This window comes from Tupaia chinensis, unplaced genomic scaffold, assembly GCF_000334495.1.
Source record: "Tupaia chinensis unplaced genomic scaffold, TupChi_1.0 Scaffold000290_1, whole genome shotgun sequence".
In the NCBI taxonomy this organism is placed as follows: Eukaryota; Metazoa; Chordata; class Mammalia; order Scandentia; family Tupaiidae; genus Tupaia; species Tupaia belangeri.
In genome coordinates, this window is record NW_006159775.1 from 7,296,682 (window position 1) to 7,314,056 (window position 17,375).

Genomic DNA, 17,375 nt, shown 5'->3' on the forward strand with positions numbered 1-17,375 from the left:
AAACAGTAAATTAGATACAAACTAATGATAAATGACAATTTCCCAAAAGATTGTAAATATTTTGTATGCTTGTCAGTCCTTTCTTTGAGGCAAAGTAGTGTTTTGATGACAAATAAATTAGATTGAACTATGTTTAGACAATACCAAAAAAAGTTTTGATTTGTTTTTCTCTTATAAACACAAGTTTGGTATTTACAGTCTTCAAAAATATTTGCACTTGTGCATTCTTAATTTGATAAAATATTTATAAAATAATCTGCAGACTAGTTTAACAGACAAATATTTATTTAGAATTACTTTATTTTATTTGTTTTTATTATTATTATTTTTAACTTGACTAGAAAGAGAGAGAAAGGTCAAGTAAGAAAGTAAGCTGCCAGGTCTGGGACTCAAACCGCAGTCGGCCTTGTGGGAGTCCAGCACCTTAACCACTGTGCTACCTGCTGGCCCTGAAAATTATCACTTTTAAGTAGACATGATCATCTTAAATATTTTTTTCTCACACTCACCATCCATCACCCATTCACTGCCAACCATTTTACCCCTTTACAGTCTCTGTCATCCATATCTATCCTCTCCTCCATCACTTCAGATTTCCCACCTTCTGCTGTGAAGTGCAAACAGTGCAAACTGAGTGGGGATATATAATATATATCCTTCAAAGTCCAGCTCACTTCACTCAACCTTAAATGTTCTATATTTATCCATTTTGATCAAGGGATAGGATCTCATTGTTCCTAATAGATGTATAGTATTCCACAGCATATATAAACCACAGTTTTTCAATACAGTCTTCAGTTTGGCCACTTACGATGTCTTGCTTATTACATTTTTGTTCATTTTCCAAATGTGTCAATGTTAATCAATTCTTCCTCTTACTCATTCTGAAAATATTCTTTAAAAAAAACGCAGCCCAGTTGTGGTGTTATATTCTGTAATACTGAAAACTATATGGAAGGAAGAACAGAGCTAAGTATGTGGGTCAGGTGTACATGTAATAACCCCGGATGACTGGGAAAGGCAGGGGAGGCTGGGGGCATGGTGACAGTATGAAACTTTCTGAGGATGATTATCTATTTCTCACTTCTTCTCTCTTTCTCTATTTTTCTCTTATGAAATAAATAAATAGACAAACAATTTTGTCTTAATAGTAATTTTTTCTCAGTACTTTAAGATATCTTGACATTGGGAACCAGCAGTTAGCGTAATGGCTATGTCGCTGGACTCCCATGTAGTCGACCGTGGTTTGTGTCCTGGACCTGGTGGCTTAGAACTCACGCCAGGCACGTGTGTGTGCGTGCCCAAGATCCCGAGAGAAGAATGGAGGAGAAGGAATTGCGGCATGACCATCCCCCCTGGGGGGTGATTTCTCGCTTTCTGTCTCTATGTCTCTCTCTCTGTCTGGCAAGTGCAAGCTCCCTATAGCAAAAACCTCTCAAAAAAAAAAAAAAGATATCTTGACATTATTTCTAACTAGGGTAGGTTTTGATAAAATTTCTGTAATTACTTTCTTTATTTTTGTAAGTATTGTCTCTTTACTCTGGTTATCTTTAGTTTTCTTTCTATAAAAAAGAATTACGTATTTTGTTTCTTATCATTATTTTTGTACATATGCTCATGAATGAGAGAAAGGAAGAGAGAATGCAAGCTGCCAGGTCCAGAACTTGAACTGTGGTCAGCCATGTGGGAAGTCCAGCTTCTCAACCACGATGCCACGTGCTGGCCCCTGAAGACTTTTCTTTCTAATTGATTTTCAACAATATATTTATGAGATAACTTGGTGTGTTATAATTTTTGTTGTTATCACAAATGAGATTTTGTGTTTATTGGATCCATGAATTTATACTATGCTCTCAGCTAGAAAATCTTCAGTTTTTAATTTTTCCTCCCTCTTATTCCTTCTGGATTCTAATTACACACATATTGAAACCACTTGATATTGTGCCATAAATTACTGATGTTTTCTATTATAGTGTTTATCCCATTGTTAATTTGAATAATTTTTTTTTCTTTTCAGGCATCTTATATTAGTACCTATAATTTTAATTTAGTTTCTTTTTTAGTATCCTCAATTTATCTCCTCATTTTTGTCATGCTTCTTATCACTTATTATAGTTTTGTATTATGTATTCATATCTGCCAATGAATAGGATAGAAATCAAATAATCTCTGTCATTTCTGTATTTATAACTAATGACTAATTTTCATCCTTATACAAGGTTGCTCTTTTTTGTTTCCTTACATGGTATGATCAACAAATAATGCTGCTACCCTTCCCAAAGTTGTTCATCCTCAAATCCTTGGAATCTGAGAATATATTAATTTACATGGTAAAGGAGATTTGGATGTTAAGATTACAGACCTTGAGATGAGGAGATTATTTTAAATGAGCTAAGCAGCCAGTTGACTAAAGGGATATTTAGAAAGAGATATCATATCTGAGTGAAGTCAGAAAGATGTTACAAGAGAGGAAATCGACTTCCTACTGTGGCTTGAATGATGAAAAAATGGCCATATACCAAGGGACCTGACAGCCTTTAGAAGCTGTAAATGACCCTGAATTTACATAGCCAGGAAGACTGCAAATAGGGCTGATGCAAATCTCAGTTTTGAAACCACAAGGACCTAAATTCTGCTAAAAATTTAAATAAGGTCAAAACAAATTTTCCACTCTAACTTCCAGAAAGGGGTATAGCTCACCAACATCTATATTTCTATCAGGCGAGAGGCTTACCAGACTTGTAACCTGTAACAGGAGAAATAATTTTGTTTTCTAAAAGCCACTGTATTTGCAGTAATTTTTTATGACAGCAAGAGAAAACTAGCATACATTTTTGTAAATTTTTATGTTACCAGACATTTTGAATGTTATGTTGCTCACTGTTTGGATTTAGTTTTCTTTCTTCAAAGAATTCTAGATATACTCTGCAGATAGCTATGTTACTTACTTTATTTTTAAATAATTAGAGGTGTTATCAAGCATAGCTCAGTTACTAAAGTATGAGCCTTATGTGGTGTCCACTGAATATCTAAAGTATTATAATACATTTCTATACCCAATTTAAGAAATTCAAATGTCTCTCAATCTGTTTTGTTCTGGGAAATGTTGATTCTATACCCTTCTAATGATGATCTTCCTTGGTCTTATGATTCTCAAACTATAAATACGCACATTAATATTTATCTAAGGATTCTATACAACATATATTCAAATTTCTGAAACTCTTGCTCTTTTCTCTCAAGCGCCTGACTCACTTGTTCCAAATGTATCCATGGCCTCAAAATCTGTATCTATCGTCATCTCACCAAGATTGCAATATTGTGCTTTAGATCACCTTTACCATTCTGAAGTGACTCTGGACAAAGAGTCAGTGCCGTTGTAGGAAGTATCTTGTTTTATTTTTCTTTAAGTAATCAGACATTAGCTTTGTATAATATCCAAAATATGTAAATAGTTATTTCATGATTTTTTACTGAAACTATACAGTTTTCCCTTTGTTTACAGCTTTGTTTTCAGTGGGAGAATAGTTACACTATTGTAGCTAGAAATTCTGGTCAGTCTGCCTTTATGAGACAAAGTCAGTTTTATGATGAAGGCTTCAAAAATTTATATGCCTGAAGACTTAAAAAATTTCTGGACAAATGAAATTAAATTATGAATTTATCTTGAAGTGAAAATATTTTAAACCTAAGCACAGTTCTTTCATAATATATATTTCCCATAATCTTTTTTCCACAAGTTTTTGCCTTAGGGTGTGTGCACTCGGGAGGGAGAAAGAGAGACAGAGACAATGAGAAGGAAACGGAGAAATCAGCCTTCCCTCCAGGGGGGATAGTCATGCCAGAATCCCTTCTCTTCCATTCTCCCCCTTGGATTTTGGGCACACACACACATGCCCAGTGTAAGTTTCAAGCCACTGGGTCCAGGACAGTCATGTGAAAGTCCAGTAACATAATAACTACACCATCTACTGGTGCCTTTCCATAAACTTTTTAAATAACCTATACGCACACACACAAACACACACACACACATATATGTATATGCATTTATATCTTATATATATATATTCTGATATGACTGTAAAATATACATGTATATACAAATATACACTCTCACCCACACATATGTATATATAAAATAAAATCTTTATAATTATTTTAAATTAGTTTTATGAATATTCTAGAGATTATTCACCAGGCTGTAATCTTAAACCATATAGGGCATTTTGCCATTTCAACAAGAATTTGTCACGTGGGAGAAAGAAGGTAAAATAAAACAGAGATAAATGAAAAATAAGTTATTTAAGGACATTGCTTATATATATAAAGGAAAACTGTGCCTTGTTAGTGCAATAGAAGTACAAGGATCAATTTTTATACAAACACACATTTATATTCTAATCAATTCAATGAAGCAAATATTTAGTTACTAAACACTATTTCTAAAACAAGAAGGTGATTCAGTGATCACTGAAATTTATACAATTACTCACACAGCAGTGTGTACCTAGTAGTGGAGACAGGAGAATATGAAACCAAAGAGACCAATTAGAACACTACAGCCTTAATCCAGGTAGGTACTTGATAAAGACTTGAAATATGGTGACAATAATCAATTGCATAAGAAAAAAGTAAAGGTTCCTAATTACCTGTTAGGCTATTTTTTCATATTAAAAAAACTACTGATATCTTTCAATGTTAACACCCAAAACTACATGATCTCAAAAAGTATACTCAATTTACTGGCTTTTTAGAACAGTTAACAGTTTATACTTTAAAAAGAAAGAAAGGAGTTAAGATCATGAAATTTTCCTCCACCTATGCCTGGTAGTAAGTCTATTAGAAAATCATTTGTATCTAATTGTATAATCACAACAGAAGTCTCTAATGGGATGAAAGTAGATTATAATTCAATAGCCTGTACTCTGATACAGTATGCATAGAACAGTAACCTTAGAGGCTGTTCTGTTAAGTTCACTTAGGATTTAAGAAAGAGGTTTTTTTAAAATTTTTTTAAAATAAATATGAAATAGCACTCATAATGGTTTGATTGATTTGTTATATTTAAAAAATAAATTCTAATTCTGACCTTAATTAGTATATTACCCTCCAACCACGAAGAAGAAAAACTCTGGTTGAGGATCTAAGATGTTATCAAGGAAGAGTCCTTGAGTAAATATGAATCTGTATTAAAAACTGACTCAATGCTCTATGTCACATTAACAAAATGCCTAATAATTGAACAGAATATCTGTGCAAAACCCGAGACAAATCTATAAATCTGTTTTGCTCTTTGGAGGGACAGTAAAGTAAGTGGAAGAGAATTTATTTTAATTCCAAAATTTAGACACATTATCTTTAATACTTTAGGATTTACTTTCCTCCATTTTTTGTATATCCCTAAAAGTAGGCTTTAACTCTTCCACGTCGTGAAAACCATTCCTTTCTAATAGTGACCAGTATATTGTTAGAACCCAAAATCCATTTTCAGTTCTCAACTCCAAAGTCCTTCTGTGCCTATCACCCTATCCCTTTCCTGACTTCACTACTTACTTCCCTTTCTCGTTTTCTGTCTCTCTGTCTGCCTCTGTCTGGCGAGCGCGTGCCCTTATAGCAAAAACCTCTCCAAAAAAAATTAAAATTAAAAAAAAAAATAACCCGTAGAGGAGTTGGACATTGAGCAAAAATGGCCACTTCTAGTACTCCATCCTGTTCAGTCATTGACTAGTAACATGGGAAGAAGGCGATCTTGAGAAAATGCTGTTATGGATCCAAAGACATAGCAGATGGAGGCAACAACTTCTCTCTTAACAGGCACTCTTTTTTTTTTTTTTGGCTATAGGCCACATGCACTCGCCAGACAGAGAGAGACAGAGAGGCAGAAAGCGAGATATCACTGCCCAGGGGGGATAGCCACGCCGCAATCCCTTCTCCTCCATTCTCCTCTCGGGATCTTGGGCACGCACGCACACGCACCCGGCATGAGTTTTAAGCCACTGGATTCGGGACATGAACCGCGGTCGACTACGTGGGAGTCCAGCGACATAGCCATTACGCTAACTGCTGGTCCCCTTAACAAGTATTCTTAAAGGGAAGGACGAGTTGTGCACTTTCATGACCATCACACTAGAAAGGGAAAACAAGGTAGGGTTTATTATTTTTCTGTTAAATGCTTCAGTTCCCTTAGAGGTAATAGGAACTTAAGGCACAGTTGAAATGTTGAATCTCATTTTAGAAACTATAGATTCTTTGTCTTATAAAGATATTCTTGGGGTCAACTAGTGGCACATAGTTTGGAATAGCTAGATCCCACATGGCTGGCAGCACAGTTTGAGATCCAAACCCAGTGACTTGAGAAACACTGCAGATGCTTATGTGTGTGCATGGTCAAAATCTTAAAAGGAGAAAGAAATAGGGGAGAGGAAATCGTGGGGTGTCCATGCCCCATGAGGGTGTGCTTTCTCACTTGGCCTCTCTTTCTCTGTATCTCTCTGGTGAGCACGTGTGCCAACTGGAAAAAAATTTTAAATTATGTTTTTCATTTTACAGAATATTTTACATTTCTTCATAATAATATTTTCATTCAAGGACTCACAACATGTTTTTGATCTAAAAATAGAGTAACATGGGGCTGGGGGAAAGGGTTCCTATATTTTTGGCTACAGTCTTCTCAGTGGGGTCTTCATCTTGCTACAGAGAAGCAAAGGAGCATGTTTTGTTAAAATAAAACAGGCTCTTCTCTTTCATACTGAATGTTCAACTTGTTTTGATTAGATGTTTCTTTGTTTTCTGTTTACTGTTAGTATCATGTTTTGTCTAATTTTCACTCATTTTGCTGGAGAGCACGTCAGCAGAGCTCTTCATGTTGTAATGCTGACAGTCAACTTCGCAGACCAGATTTAAATTGAGGAATAACACGAGTATAGATGCATACACATATACGTATTATGCAAATTATCATCACACAAGCATATATTAGAAAGATAATTTTAAAAAGGATTTAACAAAGTCAAGAAATATCAAATCAGTTTCTACTATGTGCCATATACTGTTTTATTTTCAAGGGGAAACATCTAATAACGAATAACCCAGATGAATGTATTTTTTTTCTTTTGAAACTTACATGGGGGTTTCCAAAAGGTCATGGAGAATGCATATTTCAAAATGCGTTTGCATCAAAATAAATTTATACTTTTTTTTCTACTAACTTTTTGAGGTCCCTTATACATTCAAGTGAGAAGAGAAATTAAGTTATCAAATAAATAACTATGAGTTAGTTATAAGTACGTGACTACCAATAGAACAGGGAAGAAGGACAAAAAATGAGAGAGGAGTGACTTAGAAGGTGGTCAGGGGAGCCCTTTTGATAAGTTGATCTGAGTATAGATAAAAACGATGTGAAGCAGCAAGTCACATTTTGTCTAATAACGAATAACCCAGATGAATGTATTTTTTTTCTTTTGAAACTTACATGGGGGTTTCCAAAAGGTCATGGAGAATGCATATTTCAAAATGCGTTTGCATCAAAATAAATTTATACTTTTTTTTCTACTAACTTTTTGAGGTCCCTTATACATTCAAGTGAGAAGAGAAATTAAGTTATCAAATAAATAACTATGAGTTAGTTAAGTACGTGACTACCAATAGAACAGGGAAGAAGGACAAAAAATGAGAGAGGAGTGACTTTTAGAAGGTGGTCAGGGGAGCCCTTTTGATAAGTTGATCTGAGTATAGATAAAAACGATGTGAAGCAGCAAGTCACATTTTGTCTGAGAGAAGAGTGTCCCAGCTGAAGAGATACAGGTATAAAGGCCCTGAGGCAGGAATATGCTTGTTATGTGCAAGATATTGCAAAGAGGTCAAAGTGACTCAAAGTAAGTAAGTGAAAACGTATTAGGAGATACATTTAGAGAAGTAGCCAGGGGAAGAGAATATGGTCTGTTGGAAGTATCATGAAATATTTAGTAATATTAAAAATAACACTGAAAATTTAGAAAGGAGAATGGTATATTCTGAGTTACGTTTTTAAGAAAGAACTTTCTAGATACTGCATGGAGAATAGACTTTGGTGAGGTAAGCATAGATCTGGACAGAGGGGGTATGGAGTTATTTTAACTCAGAGTTATTTAGATAATGGTGCATCAAGCAAGGCTATCAGTTATCCATGGAACAAAATAGCCAAAAAATGGTTGATTATGGATAGAAATTGAATCTATATGAAGTATTTAGGAATTTGATGCAGTATGGGAGTTTTTTGAACTGGAAAACTGAAAAGCTTGAGTTGCTATTTAAGAAAAATTTAAGGAGGAGCATTTAGAATGTGTGTAAATAGTTTAATTTTTAACCCATGAAGACATGATGATATCTAAAACTCATATGGAAAATTGGTTTGCAGGAAACATAAATGAATATAGAACAATAATTTAGAAATTTAACGGAGTGACAAAAAAATTAGATGCATTGATTAAGTAATCAGAAGAGAGGAAATTAAGAAGTAGAAGCAATGTTTGGTGGGAGAATCTGAGATGACTTTGTTTTCTGGCTTGGTTAACTCTGGAAAATGATGCCATTTTTCCAAAGTAATAATTACAGGAGGAAGTACACTCTTCTAACTTTTATTATAGTTTATTTTAATAATAACTCATTTTAGTTGAATATTAATGCTATAATTTCAAGTGTTATTGACATTGGTAGATTATATATTATCCAGTTATACAGGTCAAGTCACGCTAAAAGATACAATGTTTCCAGACTGAATATCATAGGTTAAACAGTTCCTCTCAGACTACTGAGCGATCCTACAATTTTCTCCCAAGTAGTTTTCTATATCCAACAAGGATATTTATATGCATAATCAGAATGTCTTTTAGAATATTCAAATGCACCCACAGATTAGAAAAAAAAAATTTTGGATTGCACTTGATGAGCATCTCAGTAATTAATATTCTTCCTAAAAACCTTAAAATCAAAGAAATATTGAATCTCTATAAGAACAATCCTAAAAACCTGCAAATCAAAGAAATATTGAATCTCTATAAGAACAAAAGGACATTAATTTTAGAAAAATATTTCATAATTGATTGAAAATATATTTATAAGTAACCAAACCCTACATAATGCATTGTTGCTTTTCTGTGTAAAATATTCTTTGTAATCTTATGGATCGATTCTGTAAATGATCGTGGTTACCATTTGACAGCACCTTTTTCTGTCAATGAATTTACAGGACTACTACGCTAATCTGTACACCTGTGTTTCTAGATGTGTTTCTAATAAGATGTTATTGATCAAATGGACTTTTTTAAAAAAGAGTTATTTAATTAAACTTTATTTATTTATTTATTTATTCATTCATTCATTCCTTTTTAATTTGACCAGAGAGGGATAGAGTAAGAGAGAGAGAGGGAAAGTGAGAAAGCAAGCCACTGGGTCTGGGACTCAAACTATGGTCAGCCATGTGGGAGTCCAACACCCTAAACCACCATGCCACCTGCTGGCCAGCCCCCAAATTAGCTTTTTAAAATATTTGGATTGTCTTCATTCTTTGACTTTTAAACTAAAACTAAGTTGGTTTTTATAACTCTGAAATGAATAAGATATATTTTACTGATTATCAAGCAATAGATTAAATAAGTACTGATTACATTCCATTTCTGAAAACTGTATGTTCTCAGATTTTACTTTTTCCATGAAAGCTGTTCTGTGCTCCATCTTTTCTTTTCTTTTTCCTCTTTTTATTCTACTTAGCATCTGTTCTATGTTTGTAACACATGGCCATCTACCGAGTACTGTTCTAGGTTCCTGAAAAACAAAGATGAATAAAATTCAATCTCTCTCATTGAGGATTTTGCAATGTAGTAAGCAGGTATGGACAAAAGACAAAAATTAATTAGTAGCAAAATATTAAGACTGCAATGGAAATACAGGAAATCATTTATTTGTACATGAAAAATCAGATCCCTAGTAGGTTATTTGTTGGAGAAGGGAGTAAGAGACATCTCAGATACAAGGGTTTACATCTATACCACAAGGTGTGAAATAAATTGCTTAGGGAATCATAGGGAGAGCACAGTTTTATAGAAACTAGGCATGTTTCTGAGAGTCTAAGTTGAACTAGGTTACAAAGGCTTTGAATGTCATATCAAAAAGCTCAAGCCCACTACTAAGGAAGGGCATAATCAAGAGACGTCATAACAACACCCGTACTTTGGCAGCTGAGAGCTGCTCTGAATACAGAAAGACTAAAGCCAGAGTGAATACCTTTATAATGGAAAAGGGAAAATGACTATGATCTAGGAAAAGTGTAGAATATTAAATATTCATAAAGCTGAAATGGGATGCATATAAAAGAAAATTTAGCACAAAATATCTTAAATAATGAAAGAGTTTCATTGACTTACATAACACAAACTTAGAGAGACTTCAGGATTGTTGAGTAAAGGTTTTAAAAAATTGTTCATGATTCCATTTTTCTTCTTTTTTTTCCTTGTCTCTTTTCTAATTCTTCCAAAGTGTCAGCTGACACTCTGTTTTGGTTGCAGAATGGTTTTCAACAATGCCTTAAGTTTTCTACTTCATTATATACCAATAATGACCACCACAATATCTAGAGGTTTAACCTGTGGATGAAACAGACCTAAGTCATCTTTGGTCATGTTTGTATTTGCATTAAGAGGGAAACTATATTTTGAATTCAGAAGAAAATAGATCCAATTTAAAGCAGAATGCTAGTTAGCATTGAGAATGTTATGATTTTAATATAATATCCTGGGAAGGTGAAAAAGTTCTAAAAACTATGGGCTTCAGCCCTTTTTTCTGACTTTAAATCTAGAAAACGGATGAGAAAATATGAACTCGATAAAATTCAATTGCATAAACTGAGTACACCTGTTAGGGTAAGAGTCATATGAAGAAACAGTAAAGACTGTACATGATATGTGCTTTGGGTTCTTATTTGACATATAAAAAGATATATATGTTTGTGTGTGTGTGTGTGTGTATGTGTGTGTGTGTGTGTGTGTGTGTGTGTGTTTTGTATATATACACACACAGCCCCACTAGGAAATCTTGATCTGTTTTTGTATATGCTAAAAGATAGGTAAACAAAAATATCTCCCATATTCCCAAAAGAAATTTTAAATATATACTGTACTCTTAGACTGTAGATTAAATATTGAAAAGTCTAATAATGAAATTTAATTTACTTATACATACATATTAAAATCCACGTATTATATAAAATAATAATGAAACTACTTCATTCAAACTTGAATTTTCAACATCAGACTCTAATATTATTAAGGTGACTTTTTGAATATATGTAACATAGATTTCTATAGATATTATCTTGATGAGCATCTATGTTGTTTGAGAGGTGGTCAGTGTTGAATTCATTTATTATACTGTCTCTGTAAATTGTATACAAAGTCACAAGTAAGCTATTTGTATAATATTTGGACTTTTTTCCTTTCTTCTTGTAACAGCTTTGTATCTCTGCTACATAACCATTTTCTCTATTGCTTCTTTAAATTATTTAATGACCTTGTTTATAATGACATGTGGCCTTTAAATCTGTGAGTTCACACTCCCAGGAATAATGACTAATTGGTGTTAATTTTCTTTGCTTCCTTTTTTACTTTTCTATTGGTGACCTCTGTAAATATCCCAAATTAGCATTGATTGAAGTCATTTCAGGCTAATGTGTATTCTCTCAACATCACTTGAATGCTCCAAATAAAGTAATTGAAAAAAATAAAACAAAATATCCTCACAGTGTGAGAGAGAAGTGTAGGGATTTAAAAACAAAATAGTCCTTTAAAAAAAATGGGGGGCGGGGTGGCTGTATGAGTAGAGAAAGCCTCTAGTTATGTTTAGGGGTGTAATGCATTCATTCAAATTTTTTCAAGTCTTCTGAGTTTTAAAAATGTATTTCATTCAATATGGCTAAAGCAGAACTCTGTTTTTCCTTCTTTCCTATCTGCAGTTGTCAGAGAACAGCAATGTTACTGGCTCAGTTCGCTTTGCCACCTCCTGTATTTAGTCTCTCAATTTCTCTATTTCTAGCTCCTCAGTATTTTTCCCAGCCTTTTCTTTCTAATGCCCCATGCCTCATTGTAGACATCATCATTTAATCTCTAAATATGATAAATAAAATATTTTCAAACTGCCAGCAGGTGGCATGGTGGTTGGGGCGCTGAACTCCTAAATGACTGGCTGCAATCTGAGTCCTGGACCTGGTGGCTTACTTTTTCACTTGCCTTCTGTCTTTCTCTGGTGAGCGCGTGTGTCCCATAGCAAATTAAATAATAACAATAATAATAATAATAAATACAATTTTTAAAAATCCCCAAACTGCTCTTCTACTCCAATTATACTGAATCACATTATACTGTTTCTCAAGTTAACTTTTTTAAAGGAGCAGCTGAAAATGTTACTGATATTATTATATGTAACCATCTATGGTTATGGTTCTTTGAACTCAATAACCATTCAACACTTGCAAACTTTTTAAATTATTGCTGTTTTTGCTTGCAATATCATTTCTAATATTTAGGCTGATATATATTCATAATCTACATAATCTTTCCTGACAGATTTATTTTATGTGCAATTCTGTGCCTGCAGCATGTGCAATACATAACTCTTCAGAGCAATTACCATGATGTGTGTGTGTCTTGCTTACACATATGTTTTCCATCAATTTCTGGATCCCATAAGGGAGAAACTCTAGCTTATTTCTCTTTCTCTAATATAGGATATTGATATTTTACAGAAGTCCTTATACTGGATGAATGAATGTATGAATGAATGAGTGATAAGACATTAACTCAAACCATGTCACTTATTTCTCTGTTAAACAGGAAGAAAGAGGGGCCAACAGATGGCATAGTGGTTATGTTGCTGAATTTCCACATGGTTGACTATGGTTAGAATCCCAGACCCAAAGGCTGAAAATCATACCGGATGCATGTGTGTGCATGCCCAAGAGCCCAGGAGGAGATCAGAGAAGAGGTTGTGGGGTGGCCATCTCATTGGAGAGTGACTTCTCACTTTCCCTCTTACTGTCTCTGTCTCTCTGTCTCTCTCAGGTGAGCCCAAGTGCCCTAAGGCAAAAACCTCTAAAAAAAGAAAAATAAATTACTCCAAATAAAAAGTAGATAATGATGTTATAAAATTGGCTGAGCCTGTTAAAGGTAAAATGTATTGCATGTACTCCACTAGGGAGGGACAAATATCATAACTATCCAGAAGTAATGAAAATCCTAAACTGGAGGTATATTCTAGGTTTTATTATGCTGGACAATAGAATCTCATTTTGGGGGCCAGCAGGTGGAATGGTGGATAAAGGTGATGGATTCCAACGTGGCTGATCATGGTTCAAGTCTCAGACTTGACAGCTTACTTTCATACTTTTTCTTTTTGTCTCTCTCTCTGTCTCTGTCTGGTCAAATTGAAAAATAATAGTAACAAATAGAATTAAAGAAATAATTCTTAAAGAAAAAAAGAGAATCTCATTTTTACCCTCTAGGAGATCAGGATCCAGAAGAAAACTGACATAAGAAATTTAGATACTTATGATTTTATTTGAAATGAGTCACCGGGAACCAGCAGTTAACGTAACGGCTATGTCACTGGACTCCCACGTAGTCGACCGTGGTTCGCATCCCGGACCCGTTGGCTTAAAACTCACGCAGGGCGCATGTGCGTGCGTGCCCAAGATCCCGAGAGGGGAATGGAGGAGAAGGGATTGTGGTGTGACCATCCCCCTTGGGGGGTGATTTCTCGCTTTCTGTCTCTATGTCTCTCTCTGTCTGTCTGGCGAGTGCACACGCCCTATAGAGAAAACCTCTCAAAAAAAAAAAAAAAGAAAAAGAAAGAAAGATTAAGGGACACAGAATCATAGTTTTCAGAATAAGAAAAGATTTGAAGTGTTTCAAAGTTCTGGACTGGCCCCATAGTGCAGTGATTAAGCAGTGTACATTGGTAGCTGAATCCAACACAGCTCATTATCATTTGAATTTCGTCACTTGTGACTTGAAAAATATGACAGGCACTGTTGTGTCCCCTAAATCCTGACAGGATGGATAAACAAAACAAAAGGAGCACAGCATGATAATGCCCTGTTAGGAGTGCTTCTCTCTCGGGCGAGTGTACTCATATTTTGACTATTTTTTAAAAAGACAGAAAACTAGGAGTTGAGATCTTTCAAAGGCAATTATAAAAATTGAAGGCATTAATCAAGGGGGAAAAGAAAGAAGCCAAACATTTAAGGGACACAGAAATGGAAAATTATCCATTTACAATAACATGATATGTTGTGATAATAAATAATACTATTATTTATTATTATCTTTATCCTTAATAAGTATAATTACCACAACAAAGGTATGATAATATCTTTAACTGGGCTAATATGCAGTGTTCATATGCTTGATAAATGTATTCTACAAGCTGTAATGATATACAGACTTTAACTGGGCTAATATGCAGTGTTTATATGCTTGAAAAATGTATTCTACAAGCTGTAATGATATACAGTGGTTGAATGTATAATAAATAAATAAACTATGAAAAGATAAAAAAAAGTAATGGTATGAGGAAAGTGGAAAACTGGAAGGTATATCCAGAGAATAAATTTCTTCTGAGTTATGTTCATGATTTCACTATGGGAAGTAGATTGCTTCAAAGGAAGAAAAAGTGTGGTCACTAATACAGAAGGTAAAGCTATTTTGAGGTTCCAGGGCTAGAAATTATCTAACTGATTTGAGAAATTAGGGTGCCAGTGTAGATTGCATTCTTGATGTAAGAGTCCCAAGATCTAAGAAGCAAACTTCTGTTACATTACTAGTGATAAGCGTTTCCAGACAACCTGAACCTTGAATCAGAAAAAGTTCTCTGAGATTACCCTGTTGTACATTTATAGCATGTCTCTAAGCTCTGAGCTTATTATTTAGTATTATCTTTATTTTTCCTACATGTAGGAAAAAATAATTACAATCATACCACCATTAAGCATCCAGACAACCTGAACCTCGAATCAGAAAAAATTCTCTGAGATTACCCTGTTGTACATTTATAACATGTCTTCAAACTCTGCGCTTATTATTTAGTTTTATCTTTATTTTTCCTACATGTAAGAAAAAATAATTACAATCATACCACCATTAAGTATATGGTTTTCCAGAAGCTATAGATATTTATTCATAGATCTTTCTTCTCTTTCCTTACTCATGAGAGAGCGTAGAGTGTGTGTGGACACACAGGAGTCAGGGTAGAGTGCAGCCAGAGAAGGAGGAGCCCTCCATAGCGTCTGGTTACACTGTGATCCCCTCCCTCCAGTCCTCTCTTGTCTGTCGGAGCTCAGGCACTTGTGCACATGCCCAGTGTGTTTCAGACTGACTGGGTCAGGGATTTGAACTGTGGTCTCCATGTGGAATTTGACTTCTGTAGAAGCTCTGTGTCACTAAGCCGGCCCTATACATGGATCTTTATGTGGTTATTTTATGGAATAGTCAAATATGGCATTGTCAGTATTTTTAAAATCCTTTGAAACCTAAAATATGATTTCAATCCTGTAAGAATTTAATCTTTAAGATAACATCAAAATTTATTGCATTTATTGTATGTATCACATGCAGACACTGCATGTAGGTATATTTCTATTTGACTGTTCTAGTGGAAAACAATGCCTACATGCACATACAAACACAAATGCAAGGTTATTTCTGATTTAATGAGAATAATAACAAAAATAGCAGCCTTTCCTTTCATATTTTAAAAATCTTGTAGTTAATGAACACAAATCACCTAAACGAAGATTGAAAACTGAGAAAAGAATTATCATGTATCAATAATTCAATTTAAAGTGCTACAAAAATTATTACAGAAATAACATCTCTATTTAAATAAATATTGAAAAATATAAGTAATTTGGTGTTATAGCCAAGCAATGAATATGGACATGTCATATTTCTAATGTTATGTTATTTTAATTACCACTATCATCCTGAATTGCTTCCCATCTGCACTCGTTTTTTACACAAAAATAGCATATCCTGGCACCAGACAGTCGAATAGCACTGACACAGGTCTGTGAGGCTGACCTATGTAGGAAGGTACTGGAATCATGTGCACAGACCTTCCAGAAAATACCAGCTGTGAACACCCATGACCTGGGGCTGGATTACGTGGCATGAAGACTCTGCCATGGATGCCCCCTCCCCTCTCTCATTGTTTCTCTTGCTCATGGAAGAGAAAGATAAATAAACTTAAAGTATTTTAGATATATTATAAAGGACAATTAATTCATAACTATATTGATTGTAAATGTAACTCATTGTAGAGTGACATTATTTTCTTTATGGTTTATTGAAGTCTTCCATGGAAAATAACATTTATATATCTATTAAAAATTTCACATTGGGGGCGTGGTTAAAGCACTGTACTCCAACATGGCCAACTACAGTCTGAGTCCCAGATCAGGTTGCTTAAGACTCACACCGAGTGTGTGTGTGTATGTGCCCGAAGTCCCTGGGGGGCAATGGAGGAGAAGGAATTGAAGCATGGCCCTACTTCCTGGAGGGTGATTTCTCATGTTCCCTTTCACTGTTTCTCTCTGGCAAGGGCATGTGGCCTATGGCAAAAACCATAGAATAAAGAAGAAAAATTCATATGATAAACGCTTTTACATGGAGAAATATCTCCTTTCTAAACAAGACTTCTAAATCCAAGCTCAAGAGTGCTTCTGACTTCAAAAATTTTTGTATCCCCTAAAAAAGTAATTCATTTTTTTGGATATTCTTCAAAACCAACCAATCAACAACAAAGTAACAAGTTATAACATGCTATATTTTGTTTTTCTGAGAGTACTGTTTCACTCAATATACTTTTCAGCTTCCATTTCAGGTCACAGTATTTTTTCAATGGCTATGTATTATTTCGAGTATAGATGTGCTATGATGTATGATGTATTTAACCATTCTATAACAATGGCCATCTACTTTAAAGATTAGAATAAGCTAAGGAAATACTACAATTTTTTTTTCTTTTCCAATCTTAGATTATCCTATCAAGAACTTAGATATTATGTCTCAGTCAATTAATAATGTTTCCTGTATATTGCTAGTCAAGTACATATTTTTGTTCTTAGAAATTCAACAACTTGCTATATTTTCTATTTTAATACCATTATTACTTACCATCTTATTTATTATATCTCCTATATTTTTTAAAATTTTGCTTCTGTTATTATACTCCTTGCCTTATTACTAACTATAATTCAAAAGCTTCTTTTTTTTTTTTTTTAGATTTTTTTGTCAGAGAGCACATGTTCTCTCCAGAGAGACAGAGAGAAAAGGAAGATGAGAAAGTAC